General features: G+C 40.9%; 1 protein-coding gene across 4 annotated transcripts in view; it reads left to right on the forward strand.

The window, feature by feature from the left end:
* The first annotated feature begins 387 nt into the window (after positions 1-387).
* CHRM3 (cholinergic receptor muscarinic 3) overlaps positions 388-21,148 on the forward strand; it is a 446,537-nt gene continuing 425,776 nt past the window's right edge. Inside the window, exon 1 of one of the 4 annotated variants that reach the window (XM_019746845.2) lies at positions 388-1,063. The gene's annotated coding sequence lies outside the window, so the exon portion shown is untranslated. Of the gene's footprint in view, positions 1,064-1,179; positions 1,656-21,148 lie in introns of those variants that run through there. The other 3 variants (XM_019746847.2, XM_074316778.1, XM_019746848.2) reach the window with 3 other exon arrangements.

Consider the following 21,148-nt stretch of genomic DNA (forward strand, 5'->3'; position numbering starts at 1 on the left):
AGGTTCAACTGAGTTGCATATTGTAGCTGAGCTGAGGTTCTTTCATCAATAAGTTGTACCCGAGAATCGACTTCCTTCCAGTCCTGCTAAGCAGTACAAACCAATCAATTTAGGAAACCCGCAACAAAACTGACCAACAATATCTGTCCCTGAAGGACCAGGGGCACAAATGGGGATACGTATGGCCGGGCTGATCGTTCGAGTCTCCCGCCTTCAGCGAGCCCACCCGGAAGGACGCGGGGCTGCCCCGAACTCAGGTTTCCTAGTCTTCCACGCGCAGGACGCCCGGGGCTACCGCGGAGCCGGGCGTACAGCCAGCCCGGCACCTGGGCAACTGGGCATGCGCAGAGCGGGCGGGCTTGGGTCTCCAGCAGGCGGCCGGAGCATCACAGCGCGCTCGCCTCCCTAGGAGGAGGAGGAGCGCGGGAGGAGGGAGGAGGTGCGGGAGCAGCAGCCACGACCGCCACCACCAGGCAGAGGAAGAGTTCTCCAGGAGAGACCCTTCTCCCACTTGGAGCGCCTTGCGTCTGCTTTTGGCAGAAGAGAATACGAGATCAAAGAAGTGACGGGAAGAAGAAAGAAAAAGAAGTAAGGGTAGAGACAGAGAAAAAAAGGACGTAGACAGAGAGGGCCGGAGCGCGCGGGAAGCCGGAGGCGCGGGGCGGCGCTGCGAGGCCCGGGGCGGCAGGTGCCGTGGGCGCAGCGCCCTCGCACCAGGAGCGCACGCCACGGACCCGAAGCGCGCACCGCGGGCGGGTCGGGGTCCTCCCGGAGCCCACGCTCCTCGTTGGATCGCCGGGCGGCAGCAGCGCCTCTGGAAGGACGGGTGATAAACCGAAGGGCGGCTCCGGGCGCGAGAGCGCGTTCCTAGGACGCTGGTTCCCTGAACGCCGAGCCGAAGGCGACGAGGGACTGTGAGCCCGGCGCCCCCGGCGCATCCGAGGCGAAACTACGGCACTGGACGGCGTCTGGAACGCAGCGGCCAGGTGAGAATTAGCCGCACCGGCCGCCTTGGTCTCCTGCCTTATTGCGCTGCGGAAGGAGGAAAAAGTTTTCATCGCGGGTAGGAAATGGCTTTGCTTTGCGGGGTTTAAAGAGGATGCCGGGGAGGAAGGAGTGAGCTGGTCTGTCCTTTTGGGGGGCGGAGGGAGCTTGAACCAAGAGAGAGCGCTGTCTGGTGCAGAGTTGAGCTCCGCGACTGAGGGTAGGGGTGCCAGGGTGACACCAAGTGCGAGGAAAGGCTCGGAAATGATGCGAGCGGTGGACGGGGGAAGCCCGGGACCCCACCGCGCTCCTGCCCTTGGATTTCCTCTCCTCAGTGCCGGATCCGAGGCACGAAGTGTGCGGACAGGGGGAGCCTCTGGGCTCGGTGTGTGTGTGTCGCGCGTGTGCGGTCGCGTGTGGGTCCTCATTTGGTTTCCCGACGCTTGTTGAGAAACTAAAGCAGACACTCGCCGACGTCGCAGCAGGCGCTTGTTCCGAGTGCGTTTCAGGGGCGAAGAGGCGAATTTGGAGCTTAGGGTAGCACCTGGCGGAGGTACGTAGCCCAGGGGCGCATCGTTACGGACCCGCGGAGTCCACAGTCGCCGAGCGCCGAGCGGAGAGCAGGGGTCTGCTCTCTGGAACCCTCCACCGCACAGCCTCCTCACACCTGGGTTAGTTTCTGCGTGTTTTCAGATGGTGGAGTGGGGTGCAGGTGAGCCTCCGCGGAATTCACTTGCCTGCCTCGCGCTGCGCGTGTTAGATTGTGATTCTTCGGGCTGCACGCAGGTGGGAAGTGGCAGAGGAGCCAAGGGTCTGGGACGTGCATCCATATGGATAGATTTCAGTAATGCAAACGTTCACTTGTCTGCAAGTGTTATTTGAGCCTGTCCGCTGTCCGCGTTTGCAAAGCGGAAGGACGGCTCTCCTTAGGAGGCGAACCTGTTTATATGGGAGCGTGTTGTTCCAGGACACCGGTTATTTCACTGAATGCTTTGAACAGACCTTTCATTTCTCTCTGTCCTCAGAGTTCCAACAAAACAGATAGCCTATTTTGGGTCTTTCGGGATTACAGTTTGAAAAAATAACCTTTCTTTAAAACTGCATTTGTTGATTATGTAGTCCCAAGTAATTTTTATATTGTGAGATCATTGCATTGCATGCAACATTCATCCCTATTTCCTGTGTTTAAAACAATGCCCTATATGTATTTAAGAGAGAGACCCCACAGAAGAATACACTCTTGGTAAAGGCAAGAGCTGAGCCTAGAACAAATGTGAGCAGACACAGACAGGATGTGGTAGAAGCATATTAATTCAAAACGGAGGTCTTTCTGTTCCATAGATATGGCTTGGGTGCACCCTGTTGTTCTAGGAGCTGGTATTGCCAAACGTACATAGAACATGCCTGCTTCTCCAGTGTGCGTTCAACATGCCTCAGATTGTGGTTTAGATCATACACTCCTGCCACTTAACAACCTGTCTTTAGATGTGTTTACGTGGTTTGTCTCAATTAGCTCAATATATAGTTAGCTATTGTTGAGCTGGGAGGCACGTTATTTTTGAAATGTGTTTCCATATGGAAATATAGCTTCAGCTTAAATTACTAATTTAAAATTAATTACATTGCAGGTCTAATTTAGACTGTTTCTGTAGGCTGGGGTGGCTGCTGTAAGATTGACTGTAACATGAAAATAGTGTTGAAATACTATTTTAAAAATAACAGCAAGTATTTATTCAAATGTACCTGACATTTTAAAAGAAAATGAGATAAAATATATGTTTTGAAAAAATCGTTGACAATGTATAAATTTAGCATGGATAGTTGTTATAAACGTGTAATCTGGGAAAAGGAAAAGCATGTGTATGGAAGTAGTCAAGATTTAGAGAAAGATTAGGACTGTTATAAGAGCAGTTCTTCATTAACCTACATTTAAACATATTTAGGACATTTTCCTTTGACGTTTAGAGACATGTATGAATATACATTATTTTTCTTCCTGGGGAAACAAGTAAAATGTCAGTTGAAAAGTGTTGTTTTTTTCTGAAGATTATTTACGCATGCTTAAAAGTTCTTTAGGGTGCGCCCTCTCATTTTCTTTTTTATAAAGACATTTTTCTTACAAAAAAGAAAATTTGTTAGTTTAGCTCAGTGTGTAAAAATATGAACTTCTTTTAATATTTTAGCTTTTAAGTGCATGCAACCTGTTGAAAATGAACCCGGAGAATTGTTCAAGAACTAGGCTGTCTTGCATTCACTCCAGTAAATTGAATAGGAAGAAAATTAAATGATATGATTAAAAGTAAAGTTGCCTGTGTATCTGAAAATTATCAAGTAATCACTTTTTTTTTTAGATTTTTACCTAGAATTTCCTCTATCATTTCCTGAGCCAACATATTGTTCTTGCCTAATAAAGTTGTCAACATCGGCAGAATCAGCTGCTTACTCCTAAATGCCCTGGATGGTGTCAGTGTAACTATTAAAAGACTGGGTCTTGTTTGCAATGCAGGGAAGTTTATATTGAGATGAGCAGTGGTGCAGTGGCACTTCAGATGAATGAATGACCTGTGACTCTTAGGGAGATGGAGTCTGGTCGGTATGCAGAGAGAGGTATCTGTCCTTCTGTTACGGAGCCTAATTTTATATCACACTATATTATAACTATACTATGACTAATGTCCTCACTTTTTGGTTTTGATGTATCAGTGAGTAAGTGGAAATGTTTTATGTAGTATGTTTGTGAATTTAAAATACATTTGGTCTTACAGAAGAATATCAAAAAGGCATAGAGGGCTCCAATAAAAAAATAGTCAAAGGCCTCCACCATGGTTCTTTTTAAAAACCTAATAAGCATAATGAAATGTGCCTTATGCTTAGTCCTTGAATGCAGGACTTTTCTAGATGTGACAGCTGTGCTGTGAGTGTTTCGCAGGTTTCTCACCTGTCAGTCTCATTGAGTCCAGGGAGAACTTTGGGATAGAATTTCAACCTCAATGGAAAAATTTTGATTTTAGAGAAAATGTGAAGAGATGATCGAATGAATTTAACAGGAAGCAAAGCCAGTCAAATTGGAGGTTAATTTTGGGGTCAGACAGGCTATCTTCATTAAGGAAGTGGCCCGTGTGTGCAGATCAATTCAAAGTAGCATCTTTGAATCCTAGCTCAGCAGTCCTGCACTGCTCCCTCCGCCAGCACCCGCAGGAGGGCGGTGCAGGTGCAAAAGGCGCCCCCTGTAAACCAAGCCTCTGGAGGGCTCTGCCAGACTTCTCTAAAAATCGCACATCCTGGGCAGTATAGCTCTGTTAGCATTGTCTTCAAACAAAGAAATGAAGATAGTTTTGTTGCAGTGAGGCACAATGGGCCTTATATGCAAACTGCGCTCCCGCCTCGAGCGTTTCTTTCCCAATGTGCGATGGAGGTGCTAGCCTAGCATCGTCCTTGTTCACAGTGCAGAGTAAATTTGAGGGTCGAAAGCGATGGCGCATGTGGAAGTGCTTTCTAAAAGATCTCTAAAGCGCATGTGCATGATTTGGACTCCCACCACCTTAATATTCCTTGACATGGAGCAGGGTGAATGTGTACCTGTCCCTGTGGCTCAGGACTTGGCTGCTTTGTGTTCCTTTTATTTTTTGTCCAGGAATTTCGGCGGCTTGTGGATTTCCTAGCTTCTGGCAGGCTCGCCCTTTTAGGCTGGTAATTTTGTTCTCCCACCTGTTGAAACTTCCTGCTCATACACTCCTGAAGGCTATGTGCCCTGGTTGGCAATCACCTTCTTAGACTTCCTCTTCTGAGGCCCCAGCTGCAGCTTGCCACAGTGATCTAGACCTTGGATCCACTGGTGATGACAGCTAGCCAACAAAAGGAATATTTGAACCACTGCCATCTTCTTTTTACCAATTGTGCCAGCTCATCCTGAAGCCAGATAGAATATGCACACTTTCAGGAGAAACAATGGTGGTAAAAACCAACTGAAGACACAGTAGCTGGCAGATGCATTGTGGGCTTTGAGGTCTTGCCTTCCCCAGCCCTGCTCTGCATGAGACTCAGCGGCTCGATTTCTGACGCTTCAGCCAATATGCTCCAGAGAAGGGAGTCTGAGATAATTTTCTTGCCTGGTCAGTGTAGCAGTTTCCATGCCCAGTTAGCCTCAGTTTCTCTAACTCTTGTCAGATTTGTCATTTCATAGGACCAGGCTTCTCTTGTATTTTCAATCTGCATTTTTAGTACTAGACTACAGTCTTGCCTGGAAAGACTAGCTATGACCTTGCCAGTTAGCCCTTGCCAAGAATTTCTCTCCAGGAGCAAGTTTTCGTTCTTTCTCTTCTTAGTCTCTGATATAAGTCTGAAGTGGACAAACCCATGGAACTAAGGCACAGCCACCCTCCTGACAGTGTATCATTTCTGCCTGGAGACTTGTGCTGCCAAGTTCCACTTGACGAAATCTCCTTGTGTGTCATTGTTGGCAGGATCAAATCTCAGCTCTCCACACTCCCGCTGGCCACTGTAATTTGAGTTGCTGAATATCCGCTACAGAATTCATCCTTCATTATGTCATATGTTCTAGCCTAGCCCTAGCTTACTTCCTGTCCCCAGTGTTCCCTTGAAATCTGGTGCACTAGCTAAGTCATGACATGTCCCAGCTTCAGTTACCTCTACTGCAGGAAGTGGTGCTAGTATAGACATCCTGGGTCAGGCAGTGTATCCTGCAACTACTGCTGTTCAGATAAAATTGAGGTGAGGTTAAACCCAAGGAAAATATCACCAGCCTGTTTCAGAGAGGATGGGGCTCCCAGATGTCTCCTGCAGGAGATTGCGCGTTTATGGCTGTGAGGTGTTTTGATGTTCTGCTGAAGCCTTCTCATTTATCACTGGTAGCTATAGCCATAGGGTTAGATTCATACAAAAATACCCTGTCAGTAAGCTGTGGAAAAAGGGATCTGCTGACAGCCTTTGTCCATATTTTTGAACTTATCACTTTGCAGTAGATTGGTTCACTAGAATTGCCCATGAGACCTAGTCTGGAGAGAAACCTAGTTACTGTTTAGCCTAAGCACCACTTCTTGCCCACAGCCATTTGAAGTTCCATCCAGTCACCTCTCACCTCCAATGGGCTCTAACCCAGTGGTATTTTGAAGACACCAAGAATCCATATAAATATAAAGTATTATTCAGTTCTATCTATCTATCTATCTCTACCTACCTACCTACCTACCTACCTACCTATCTCTATGTACATGTCTATATCTATGCATATTCATTTAAAACTTATTAGACACAGTGATTTTTTTGTGACTTTCATTTTTTTTAGTTCAAAATAGTCTAAAAACACAACTTCTCTCATGTAGAGATCCCTCAAATCATTTGCATTGAAAAGAACCCCTCCCCCCGTCTTCTTCGCCTGTGATGTCACATGTATAACAACACATGCCATGTGCATTACCTGGTGGGAAGGGACACATATAACATCGAATTGTTATAATGTTCCTTTATATGGGGTCCTCCTTTCTTCCCTCATTATCCCCAAATCCTTCTCATCACATGAGAACCCGCCAACCCTTTTCAACTTTTCTTGAGTGCAGCTATCACTCTACTTTTCTTGCGATAAATTATTTTAAACCCCTTAGTTTATTTAATTACAAGAAACTGTAAACTTATCTAAGCGATTACAAGCCACATGCCCCTGCTCTGAATTCTGCTTTTACTCACTGTCTTTAATACTGAATTGGACAGTCAGGGCCAACCAGATAGAATTTATGATTCTTTCCAAAGAAGTTACCTTCATGAGAATATATAAGGACAGTTTAACAAACACTTGCTTGAGTAGAATGGGTCTATCTATCTGTCTGTCTATGCACCTTTGCTTTTCATTTACACACACGATGTATACCTGTGGTAACTTGCACTGTGAGTGCTATGTAATGTGCAGGTCATTTAGTGGACATTCTGTTTTGGATACACTGGAAGGTGAGTCCTTCTAGGGACAAATGATCTACATGAGGTGAGACCAGCTCAAGAAATATCAGAGTTGGAAGATGCTGTTAGATATTGTATTAATTTCCTAGGGCTGAACATGACAAATATATTATCTTATAATTCTGGAGATCAGAAGTCTGAAATCAAGGGGTCAGCCGATTCACACTCCCTCCAAAACCTCCAGGGAGAGTCCTTCCTTGTCCCTTGCGTCCTCTGCTGGCTGGCTGCACTCCTTGACTTTTGACTGCCTCTAGTCTCTGCCTCTGTCGTCATACTGCCTCGTCCTTTTCTGTCTGTGTGTCTCCTCCTCTGTGTGTCCTTCTTATAAGGATACATGTAACTGCATTTATGACCCACCCAGAAAATCCAGGATAAGCTGCTCCCTTCAAGTGCCTTGACTGTATCACATCTTTTACCATAAAAAGTAATATTCATAGGTTTCAAGAATTAGGGCGTGGATGCGTCTTCTAAGGACCACCATTCGGCCCACTGCAGATGCCATCAGTGAACGCCTAGCCTGTGATTCCCTATTGGTGTTCGTCAAACGATGTAGTCTGTATGCTTTGAGAAATTAACATTCACAGGAGACTCGTTCCATTTCCAGAGAACAGTGAGAGGCAGGTCCTCTCTATACGGAGCCAAAAATGTAATTCTTACTGTGCTTGTTGCTTTCCTAATAATTCTGGGAATTAAGACGAGAATACTTCTGATCTTTCTTCCATAAGAAAGATCTTTAAAACTCAGCCATTTAGAGTTAACTCAACCTGGTATTTTGTGCCCTTTCTAAATTTTCATGTTCATTCTTAAGCTTTTCATGTATACTCAGTGAATAGCACCCGCACCCGCTCATTTCACTGCCCTCAGACTCTAACCCTTTGCTCTCTGGCTTCCATCCTTACCAGGTTCACAGAAGTCACTCTGCCAACAGTCACCTGTAACCTCTTTGTCACCAAACAAGTGGTCCTTCCTTGGGTATTCCCATAACCTCTTAGCAACACCTTCAATGTCCCCAATTTTCAAAGCACCGAACTCCCCTACTCCTCCCAGCTTCCCGCCGCGTCTCCTGAGCATTGTGAAGCTCTGAATTGCTCCTCTATTGACTCCCATGCCTTTCTCTCCCCCTCCTCCTTTTGTAACTTTATTTTTACAGTTTCATTATTTTCATACTACCCTTCAGTGTGGATCACAGCAGTTTCATCCTCTTAGCTTCTGGAAGGAGCATTTCCAGGAGCTCCCTGGGAAGCACAGCCTTCATCTGCTTCCTGTTCCCCTGGGGTTTCCTGTCCCTGTATCTAGCATGACCATCAGGCAGCTCAAAATTCCTGAATAATCTTGATTTATTCTCTTCCATCACCTCCCTCATTTAGTCAGGTACCCAACTGTAATAATTCAACCTAAGGATAGCTCAAACCTCTTGGCTTCTTTCCTGCTACCAGCACCTTAATTCCTTGCTTTCCCAGCTTTAGTGTTTATTCATATCACATAGGGACCTTGTTAACAGGCAGACAGACTGATTCAGGAGGTCGAGGGTGGGGCCTGAGAATCTGCATTTCTAGCAATGCAAATTGTACCTTTACGCCTTTCTCTTAGAATCTCTGAGCTGCCAGGATGATCTCATCGACTGTTCTCTCTCTTTCTAATCCATTGTATACAGATGGCACCTATGAAGATCAGGTCTGATCATTTTCCTCTTATCCTCGCAAACCTTCTTCACTTCTGCCACAGCCCCTTCTATTGCCCACTGAAAAACAACGGAATCTCTTACAGTAGCGTTCAGCCAGCATTCAACTTGTTCCATGGCTTGGGTTTACATTTTAACTTTACTCTCCAGTCTCAAGGGCCCCTTTTAGTTTACCCTCAGTACTTGTGGTGTCGTATACGCCCCGCCATTTCCATGACTTTCGTATGTTCTCATGCTGTTGACAATGCCTGTTCTTCCACATTAACATGGGCCAGATTTTAGCAATTTGTCAAAGACTGCTTTAAACGATACTTCTCACTATGAATTCCTCTTTTAGTAGTTTATCAGATTCTCATTTTTATGACTGATCACATTCACTTGTGTGCATAAATAATTCAAATGCTAGAGTGTGACATCCTTGAAGTAAGATGCCATGTTTCATTTGTCCTTGATTCCCTTAAAGTATCTAGTACAGAGTTTTACCCATAAATACTCAATACACACATGACATGTAAAATATGTAAATTGACTTTTTGCCATCTTTCTTATTATAAAAGTAAGATGGATTACAGAAAATTCAAACATTACTGAAATATGTTATGTCAAGAGTGAAAGTCCATTGTGACCCAATGCCCCCAAAGGGATCGATGGTTAACAATTAGAGGCATAATCCTCTGATATTTTTCTCTAGACATCCTCATGTTTACTTTATACAAAACTGAAATAAGAATAGACTTTTGCAACCCGACTTTAATTGTAAAGCTAGCTCCCTGATTTTTTAAATCTGCAGTATGTTCCGAAAGATTGGTTTTACTGCATAAACATCAATCCATTTAAAAGGGTCCAGCAATATAGAAATATGTTTGCTTTGAATTTCTAATCAGTTAAGTGTGTCTTTATTCAGCACTTTCTCTGCCCCTAGGACTGTGCTTTGGATTTGTAAGAGTGAGACACAAGCTCTTTTCGTAACTTCAGACTAATCTGGGCGAACGGACTGATGGTGACATAGTGGTCACTCAGCCTTGATGACAGATTACAATCATTATGTTTAATGACGTGTACTCTCAGATAGCTCGATTTTATATTAAAATGTATGTGTTCACATTCTTTAGATCTGTAAAGAACAGCTGACTCATTTAGAGTTCTGAACATGGGCATATGTACCTATCTAACATGCACATATATGTATGTTAGTTTTGTTTCATAAATGAATATAAGTTTGGAATAAAAAACATCGATTTAACAAAATATTTTTTGTATATTTAACAAAACTACAGTTTAGGAAGAAGTGGGGGGGGAAAAAAGGCATATGAGCTATATATTGAATGCCAAGAAGTGAAGGCACCATGTAAGGCATTTGTTGAAAAGAAAATGCCTATAGAAGTCAAAATTAGTATTCCTCTAAGAATTTTGGACAGATACCTCTAAATGATGAATGTTTGCTGCTGCTGCCATAGTTGTCTTTTTCTAAGAAATCAGTATTGTGCTACAATTCAGGAAGATCGTTTCCCTGGATAGTGGGAGGGCAGGAGTATGTTTGGGAAATCTAGAGTTGTCAGCAAGGCTGGTTATGTCTTATGAAGAAAAAACTTAAAAGTAGAATGCCAGGCAGTAAGAGGCTAAAGCTTTGAAGGTGATTGAGACTTCTGCAGTCTGAATTAGTGAAATCATCGAAAGAATATTTCTACACCTTGTATCTTCTATTTGAGGAAAATGCAGTCCCAGATGTTGAATGATGCACCCAAGGCCACATGTTTACTCAGTTGGATCAGTTGACTCCCTGTCTAGGCTTCTCTGTTCTTTCATGCTCTCTTCCTAGGAATCGACTTACTTCTTCTCCCACTTGGTGTTCTCTCTCTTAATAATTTCAGCTGCACTTAAGGCTTCTCTTGAGTGTTAGATGTCCATTTCTGACACTCGGTTAGATGTTTCCACAATGAATATCAATCAGGCGCCTCTAATGTACCATTTGGACATTGGAGCCCGTAACTTTTCTCCAAACTACACTCCTATTCCTAAATTAACTGATTACATCACAGTCATCCTAGGAGCTCAGATTGAACCCTTTTGAATGTGTATTTCCTTTATACCATCACTTAAATCTTAATGGGGTTCCTGGAACTGTCTTCATCAATTCGTCCCCTTCTATTCCCACTACCTCTTATTTGATACCGGCTTTTCCCATCTCCCCTTTGCACAGTTCCAGTAACTTCTAACCTGTCTTCCTGCTTTCCCTCTCTTTGCTTTTCTCTGTTCTATAATGAGATGAAGTCATTTAGTTTCACTCTACTTAAATTCATGTTCCATCTTCCTTTCCTCCCACTGGTGTGGCCACATCACCTGCTTGAAGAAGCTAGGATGTGCCTCCATTCTCCTGCCTCTGGGTTTCTGTAGAGACCCTTCGTGCTTCCTGAAATCAGCTAGCTCCCTTTTGTTTTTAGCATCCTACACATCTCAGGAGGCCTGTCTTCTCAAGGAAATTTAGCTTTCCAATTCCATGCTCCTTTAGTGCGTTATGCCTGTTATAACGTTGATCATACTTGTTTGCGCTACAATAAATTATGTAAATAAGTCTTTTCCTTTAGAGCCTCTTATCAGGAGCCACCCACTAATTACTTCTCTATACTCAGAACTTTACATGTTATAAATTGGAAAGAGGACCTCACTAAATTGAATGATGTTTTGGGTCCCTGTAAAGGCAGAGATTTCCATGTTATGTTTTATTCACTGAACTATCCCAAAGGTCTAACACAGTGCTTGGCACATAATCCACTCTCATTATGTATTGTTGTCGAATTCCTTTTGGGGGGAAAATAAATCTGAGGTTTAGTAGTTTTCAGGGAATCTTGACGATGACAAAATAGTTTATATATTAATAAACAGTCAGTGCTCTGATGAGTATTACACAGGATAGTAGAATTATCTCAGCTGAGACTCAGAGTTTGACTTGCTTGCAGGGTTGTCTGTATAGATACAATGGTTACACTGGTGACCCTAACATTTTAAGAGGCGTGGTCCTTTCATTGAACATCTTCTAAATTACGGCTCCTCTCAACAACTGGTTGTGATGACCAGCACTTCTAAAGTCGTCATTATTGGTTGGTCATCATCATTATTGGATGATAATCATTAACAGTTCTCCTGAGGGCTCCTTGTAAGCCCTGCAAAGGCTTCTAGCACAGGGATGTATGGTGATATTTCTAAAACTGTACATAGCCCAGGATCATATACACCAGAGTCATCGGGGTGGCTGTTAAATATGTAGTTTTGGGGATTGAAAACAGCACCACAGATTCAGAATTGGGTCAGGGTCTGTCAATCTGCATTTTAAATAAATACCTCAAATGATACTTTTGCTTCATTAATTTTAAGACTCACTAATGGAAGATTAACAGAGAAAGAAAGATAGGGAGGAGCGAGAAAGAGAGAGACATTGAAAGAGAGATTGATTGAGAGATTGAGAGAGAAACATTTTCTATTTTTCCTGAGTAGGCTAACAGCCTGGATTGGCAAGGGGTACGTTTTCTTAGGCTGTTCTCTCTGGTAAGATGAGTCATGTTCAATTTAGGGTGTCCTCAGGCTTTGAGGAAGGGTGGAGTGCTCTTTTTCACTGGAATTTGCACACAATTGAGCAAGGACTGAGATCTCAGGTATAGAATTAAGATGAAAATATTTTCATCAAATGTACCCCACTATATCAAAATATGTAGTTGTATGTTTTTAAAAATGTGGATAACAGTGTTCACACAGTGGCATAAAGACAGAAATCATCTCAAATAGAGGCAGTCCTCAACATTTTGTTCTTTGTGTTTTCAGTTACATCGCAGAACTACCAGTAGACCATAGTTTTGCATGTATGCAGTGCTACTCTTAGGGGTTACCTTTCTGAGCAAGTACATCACCTATGTTACTGATATGAACACCAGGATGTCAAGAAAGCAAAAACCAAATAGTTTAAAACAGTAGCATATGTAGATAATAGTTCCAGTATTATGAATGTTCTTGGAAAATTGACATTAAGATTAGTTTTGCTTATTGGTTAAAGGGCACCCTATATAGATCTAGAAATCAGTAAATTAAAAAATATATACACAATACAATTAATACTTTTTTCACAAATTCAATTTAAAGTACGATATTAATTTTGAGAAATTAAACAAAATAATCAATCACTCTGTTCCTTAGAATTTTAGAAATTCCTGTGGTAGGTGACCCTTGAGTCTGGTCTGTTTCCAGCTCTTCTACATTCACATGTTCTTTACAATTATTAAGTTCCTGAATTGTTTCCAGCACTTTTTAAGGTACTCGAGATAACGGGATGAATAAGCAGGGCAAGATGCTACCTTTATGGAATTTATATCTTTGTGAAAATCCATAGGACCTGGAATAGTGTTCCTAACGGGTCTTAAACAAGCCTGCTCCTATTGATGTCAGATCAGAGAAGAGGGGGTATTAGAATAACATGGTGTGACCTTCCTTAGGCTTTACTCCCCACCGCCCCTCCCCATCTCTTAAACTTGGGGCTTAGATTGAATTTTTCTCAAAAATATTGACTGTTTTCCAGAAAAATTAGACTGCCAATACTGAATTTTGCCACTAGATGGCAGACATGTGCATTTGTGCATCCAATGAGTGAGCCAAGTTTTGAAAATTTAAATGAGGTTCCAAATGAGCCACTCGATATGAAAAAAATTTGTTAGTTTCCCATGAGTGCGAAGTAGGGGCTGGTCTTATGTTCCATGGATTCCATGCTTTAAATACGGCCATTCTTTTATTCGCTGGCATTTAGTTTTCAGTGTGGGTACCTAATCTATTTTCTTTTCAAACACAGGATAACCCATATTTGGAATCCTTTCTGAAAGTCATAAATATTGGTGAAGTTATGATATAACAGAATTTCTCTAATATACTTTGATCAGTGTTCTGTTTATTTGAAAAGCTAAAGTAAGCTTTGTAAGTCGACACCCAGAAGAACACACTTGGAGGTGAGGAGGGGGCTGCTTTTCCAGATACGTGAGAAACAAATGTTTCATTTTACTGTGGTGACAGAACCAACAAAGACACTAGAGGCTTTCCACCTGATTACTGCACTTGGTCCACCCCTGGTTACAGGAGTCCAAAGAAAATGAAATGTGAACAGAAGTTGTACCCAACAAGTTCCTAAAACAAAGTCAGTGATCTAGATACTAGAACAATTTTGATTTGAGGGTATCTACTGTTCTTTTCTAATATTTATCAAACATTTTGGTGTGTGGTATTAGATGGCTGATATAACTCTAAAAATCAAGATTAGATCATTGTTACGGAAGCAGACACTGGCCCCCGTCCTGCTAAAGGGGAGCCCATCTCCCCTCTTTTTAGCAAAGCAATAACTAACCACAGCATGATGCTCGGTGTGTCTTCGGAAGACTGAGGGTGCTAGATGGTGTGCTTTCCAAGTCCAAACCAGACTAAGCGATACAGAAAAATAGTGCCCACTGACTCTTGAAATCTCTGGAAAGCCCATACCAACTATGCTTTAACTTGGACCAGATTGGGTTATAAAAATTTGTGGCAGTCTTGACCCTAGATACATGTTTATAATCTACAAATTGGTTAACTTGTAAAATAAAGTTATCTGAGCCAAGTTGTTCTGGGGATTCAGAGGGTGGAGAAGCCAAATCTTTTTGGAGGCATACCAGGGACAACTTAGTTTTGCTGGAGGCATTTCACTTGAGTTAGACTTTAAAGGATCAGTAAGATTTAAATAGATTGAGATGCAAGGTAGGCTAGGCAAAACTTATATGTAACAAGTGAAAACTCCTTGATGTTCTTGGTCTATAACCACAAGCACTCCGTCTCAGAGCTCTTGCACTTAACTATTCTCTTGTTTGGAACACTCTTCATCCAGAAATCGATACAGCTTGCTTCTTCACTTTAGATCTTTCCTCAAATGTCACCTGATCGGGCCAGCATTTTGTGATCACCTCATCTGAAACAGCAGGCACCCCCTTCCATCATTCACCGTCTCCTTAATTTGCTTTGACTTCATAGCATTTATCACCACCTGCATATATAGTCTTCATTTATTGTCGGCTCCACTACAGTATGAGCTATCTGATACCAACGACTTAATCATTTCTATTTAATTGCTGAATCTCTAGTTCCTAGAACACCGCCCAGCCCAGAGTGGGCTTCCAACAATGCTAACTGAAGAAATGAACACTCGATGTCATTTTATTTTCCTTATTGCAGAAAAGAAAACTGCCAAACCCATCCCATATTGTCCTTTCAGCCAGGCCTTTTCTTTTGTACATATCCATGTTGGAACCTTTTATAATGAATTATAGGATTGTAGACTTGAACAATGAAATAAGCTATCACATTCAATCAAATTTATTTTACTATAACTAGCTCTGTTTCCAGTACTGCTCTTTAACCCTATTTTTTAATTAGAAGTAGATAAGAGAGAACTTTTTACCTTCTAATTTTTGAAAAGTCTGTTTTTATAAATGTTCATTTACGTAATTATGAACTTATGAATTAAAAGGAAAGTCAAGATATTCTTCGGGTCATAAACGGAAGAGGAAGATGGAGTAGGGCTCTTCTGAATCTGGGTTTCTGTGATATATGTCAGGAAACCAGCCTGCTGTGTGCCACTGTGCAACATGTGACAGGTAACCAGGAGTATGAGCTGGGGTGTTCTGGATGTGCCACGAGATCCTTCATTTCCGACAGTGCTTGACTGATGTGATTTCTAATGGTTCAGTTTTTCTGAGGCTCCTTAAAGTAACTAAATATTATACTCTATTAGGTTTTTCACAGCAAAATCTAGGCATTGAAAATCTATTGCTAGACATACATGAAGATAATGCATTCTGTTTTTCTTTTTGTTTTTAATTAAAGTTTATTGGGGTGACAATGATTAATAAAGTAACACAGGTTTCAGGTGTACAGTTCTGTAATACATCATCTATACATCACATTGTGTGTTAACCACCCAGAGTCGGTTCTCCTTCCATCACCATATATTTGACCCCCTTTACCCTCTTCTACCAGCCCCCTCCCGCCTTACCCTCTGGTAACCACTATACTATTGTCCATGTCTGTGAGTTTTTGTTTCTTTGTTTGTCTTGTTCCTTTGTTGTTTTCAATTTTATATTCCACATATCAGTGAAATCATGTGTTCTCAACTTCTTCTGTCTGATTTATTTCACATAGGATGATGATCTCAAGATCCATCCATGTTGTTGCAAATTGCACTATTTCATCTTATGGCAGAATAGTATTCCATTGTGTATATATACCACATCTTCTTTATCCAGTCATCTATCGAAGGACACTTGAGTTGTTTCCATGTCTTGGCAGCATTCTATTTTTCCATTCATCAGATATTTATTGAGCAGCTGTGAGGCCAGGTTGCTGCTCCATACTGGAGATAGAATGTTCCGGAGAAAAGCATGGCATTGCCCTCATGGGGCTTGCGGTTTTGGTGGATGGACCAACTAATTTTTCTTGCTGCTGAGAAGTTGCTTTAAAAATATTATGTTATAAGTAATCTGGATTGAAGGATGCTATTGTGGCATAATCGTGAGAAGAGCAACATCCCTAATCTTGTTGAACGATGATTAGATAGAAGGTACTCCCTGCAGTGGCTGTTCCTTTGGAACCTGGGGGTCACACACACACACAAACACACCCAGGTTTCTGAACTGTTTCGACTCCTCAGGGCCTTGGTTGGGCCTGAATTTTACTCATCTTCAATCTTGAAACCATATGTGTCTGTGAAAACTTTGACTGTCTGAGCTCTGAATAAAAGTGGAAAACAATGGTTGTACAGGTGTGGCTTCAAAGCAGATATTTAGAAAGAAAGATATTTAACTGGGATCACATAGAAATTAGTTGTCAAATAGAATTTGAGGTTGTTATGAGCTTGATTTATTGATCCTAAAAAGTAATGAGATGATGAGGGTTGGTATAAAGGATTTCACTCAATAGAGAATATCTTTTGTTAAAACAAAATCACTTATCTAGATTCTAGAACAGTTTTGATTAGAGGTATCTACTGTTCTTTTCTAACATTTTATAAAACATTTTGGTGTGTGATATTAGATGGCTGATATTAACCTTAAAAATCAGTTTTTAACAACAAAATGCTTTCATGCTCCCCAAATTATAAAGTCCTTCTCAATTTTTACCAATTTACATTCCCAAATTCTCCAGTCATTATTTTTCTTCTTATCTTCTCCTTTAATCCAGTGTTTCTCAAGTGAACTTTCTCCATTATCATACTCCTGGGGAGTCTTTTAGACATTTTTGTCCTAATCTCTTCTCAACCGCATGGAATTTTAATATCATACATTTACTGTATATGTGTTTATAAAATGGCGTTATTTAGAGAGTCAGAAACCATTGCAATATCTAAGACTTCTTTTGCTAAGAACCCATTTTTATCCCCTTGGGGTGATATCAGCACCCCAGAAGGCATAATTTAATCACTTACAAGGGTGATATTAAGGCAGAAGGGATTCATGGCTGCCTCACACCGCACAGCACCCTTAGTCCCTTCTTTATCCCTCCCCTGGAAGTTCTTACTGTTGACAGGACTCCCTCAGGGCAGTCTGCAGTGTCAGTCCTCCACGCCTCCCTCCATTGCCATCTCTGCTGAAATCCTCTGATTCTTCAGGACTGGTTCTTGTTATCCCTAAAGAAGCCTTTTCATTAAATGTCTACAGTGTTGCCCCTTAATACTTGGTTTCCGAGCAGTAAAAAAGGTCAGTTTATTTTTGTGATGCAAAATAAAGTCCAAGCATTATTTTGTTTATCTTACTGCTTTCTTACTGCTCTTTCAGCCCCGTTGCGTGGAAGTCCTTAAACTTGGTTTGTTCTGACCGGCAAATCTGCCAGTTTTCACCACCAAAGTACAGTTGAGATAAAGAACTGCTTAGATATGTCCACTTTATTTTGTTTTTCAATGTGATTTACACAGTTGTTGCATCCCAGTGTCAACAGAGTTTTTAAGCATTTGTAATACCTCTGTCATTTAGAAAGTCACGTAGCTTCCAAGAATATGATAAAGTAATAGCATTCCTCAGCACCGCATCCAGAGTCCCACTCCTGGAAATCAACCATTTTCAACTCCTTTTTTACAAATATTAAATTTATTGGAGTGACATTGGTTTGTAAAATTATATAGGTTTCAAACATACAATTCTGTATTACATCATCTATTTGTTGCATTGTGTGTTCACCACCCAGAGTCAGTTCTCCTTCCATCATCATATATTTGACCCCCTTTTCCTTCTCCTACCCTCCCTCCCCCCTTTCCCTCTGGTAACCACTGAACCTGTGGTTCAGTGTGTATGAGTTTTTGTTTGTTTGTTTGTCTTGTTCCTTTGTTGCTTTTAGTTTTATGTCCCACATATGAGTGAAGTCATATGGTTCTCGACTTTTTCTGACTTACTTTGCTTAGCATGTTAATCTCAAGATCCATCCATGTTGTCACAAATGGCAATATTTCATCTTTTCTTATGGCCGAGTAATATTTCATTGTGTTTGGCTGGTTTTTTTTCTCTTATTTACTTAAATATTTCTAAATAGCATGCTTTGCTGCCTATGCCTTGCTTTTTGGCTTTTAGAATTTACTTTCTGCTATAGAAAATGAGGTTTTAGCCTTGTTATAAATCTCTCCTTTTATATTCCCAAGAGCATCATATTAAAATTTTGATTATATCAGTATTTAATATTACCCATATTTTGACTATAGAAATTTTACTCACTACCCAACCATTTAGTGAACCATGATGTGTGTGTGTGTGTGTGTGTGTGTGTGTGTGTGTTATTTTTCGGTGTTCTTGGAATTAACACTTGTTTCATTGTTCTCCATCCCTCCCTTCACCTCTTGTTTGTTCCTTTTTTTCCTTTTCAAATGAATCTTTGATATACAAAAATTACGATTTTTATAGAAGATAACTTTAAAAACACAGCGGTACCTCGGTTTTCGATCGTCTCTGTTGATGAACATTCCAGTTTACAAACGCCATACATTTTATGGCTCTATGGTATCATTAGGTAGTAAAATTCATGCTAAATTTGCAGTTTTAGGGGTTGATTTTAAAGGTCTGGAACGGATTAATCCATTTTGCATTACTTTCAATGGGGAAACCATGCCTCCGTTTTCGAATGTTTCAGAACTTGAACGGCCTTCCAGAACAGATTATGTTTGAAAACCGAGGTACTACTGTATTCCTTTCTATGTGTTATAATAACTCATTAAATTAAAAAAAAAAATAAGGCTAGAATAAAACTATGAAAAATAAGGAAATAAAAGAAACTGGAGGAACAAATAAATTTGTAAACAACTAAGAGACCCAAGTTTGGCAGGGAAAAATTAATGTATCTAAAAGTGTAAATCTTGAACTGCATTGCTGTGACATAGCTAAGATAATAAATTTTCATTAGCAAATGAAGATGGAACAAGAAAGACTAGTAACTACTTAAACAACAGCCAGAGGGGGAAAAAATAGACTTATAACAAGATTCTAGTAACATGTCATTTCATTCATCTAAGTGGCATCATCTAGGTCTCTGAGTATAATGCTCTTGAAACTGATGCAGTGGTCTTACGTAAATAGTGCATTCTTGATATATACGAGAGCAAGCAGAAATCCTCAATTTCTGTATTTGGTGTTGACTTTCCAGTAGATTAAGGGAAGGAGAGCAGCCTGTCCAATTGTGCGTGTGTGCTGGTGGCATGCTGCCATTGTGCCCAGCGTCTCTGATCACCAGCTGTGAGAAGTAGGAGAGGCTCTCCAGGAACTGAGCTAACCACTATGGGGGGAACCGTGCTTGAGCTGAATTTCAAAATCTATTTTCAAGAAATCAAATTATAGATATCAGACTTCATCTGATTATAGGTTTTTGATAGTCAAGGGTTGGTTTTTATTAAGTGATAGTTTAGTATTATGGACTAATTTTTAGCTGGTTCTATCACTGACTTCCTGCTAAAGTTTTGATTCAAACAATTGATAATATGTTATCAATATAGGAACCAACCATCAACATCTATAGTAAAGTAGCAGAATCTTCCTCCTTCATTAATTTTTTTTTGTTTGTTTAAAAACTATGGAAGGCAGTGTGGAGGTTCCTCAAAAAATTACAAATAGAATTACCATATGACCCAGCAATCCCTCTCCTGGGTATCTACCCAAAAAATCTGAAAACACTTATACATAAAGACATGTATGCTCCAATATTCATTGCAGCTTTGTTTAGTGGCCAAGACATGGAAACAACCAAAATGTCCTTTGATAGATGAATGGATAAAGAAGTTGTGGTATATATACACAATGGAATACTATTCGGCAGTAAGAAAAGATGATATAGGAACATTTGTGACAACATGAATGGATCTTGAGAGTATAATGCTCAGCGAAATAAGTCAGATAGAAAAAGCAGAGAACCATATGATTTCACTGACATGTGGGATATAAACCAAAAACAACAGAAGAACAAGACAAACAAATGAGAAACAAAAACTCATAGACACAGACAACAGTTTAGTGGTTACCAGAGGGTAAGGGGGGTGGGGAGTGGTAGATGAGGGTAAGGGGGATCAAATATATGGTGATGGAAGCAGAACTGACTCTGGGTGGTGAACACACAATGGGATTTATAGATGATGTAATACAGAATTGTACACCTGAAATCTATGTAATTTCACTAACAATTGTCACCCCAATACATTTAAAAAAAAAAAAATAGGTTGAATGAAAATAACACAACTGATACTACAGCAAACTCTTGGTTATAGTTTTAGAAATAAAATAACCAGAAGGGGCAGAAAAAAAACACAATTTATTTTTAAAAACAATTCAAAAAAGAGAATTTTCTCTGTAGAACAGTATTATTTTTATCTGGGGGAAATAGTAGAACCTCTGACAGGCATTTCATTTTCTATTGAATCTTATTGTTTTGAAGGATTGATATTTAGCAATGTGAACCAGAATGAAATACACTTGCATCTTCTTTCCAATGCAAATATATCATTTTATACTAATGACTAGGAGATATCACTATCTGTGAACTGTGTTTTTTTCTTTTTGCTGCCGATGAACATTTTTCTTCTTTTCGGAAAATGATTTCATGGATTGCTGATTTGTAAGTCAAGCCAAGGAGAAACAGTTTCAAATTGAAGTGTAAGATTTAAATAAGGAATGTACTGCTGCCTTTCAGATTCACTCCATGGTTGTCTGGATAGGTTCCTGGGAGGGTATGTGTGTAACCATCCTCTTTGGCCTTGACTACTGCCAGCCAGTAAGCAGCCACCTCCTCTCTCTGGGTAGACAGGAGGATGGGTCGTTGGGGAAAATGAGGACTGGTCACCCACTGGTGATGAGGATAAAGCCAGAGAACCAGTAGGAAGGAAAGTGGCTACCAAAATTGCTTCCCAAGTTCATGGGTCAAGGGGATAAATGATAACTTCTTGAGACTTTGGGGATCCATTTGTAGGATGGAAAAGAAAGGCCTAAAAAG

This window comes from Rhinolophus sinicus, linkage group LG12 (genome assembly GCF_036562045.2).
Source record: "Rhinolophus sinicus isolate RSC01 linkage group LG12, ASM3656204v1, whole genome shotgun sequence".
Taxonomy (NCBI): domain Eukaryota; kingdom Metazoa; phylum Chordata; class Mammalia; order Chiroptera; family Rhinolophidae; genus Rhinolophus; species Rhinolophus sinicus.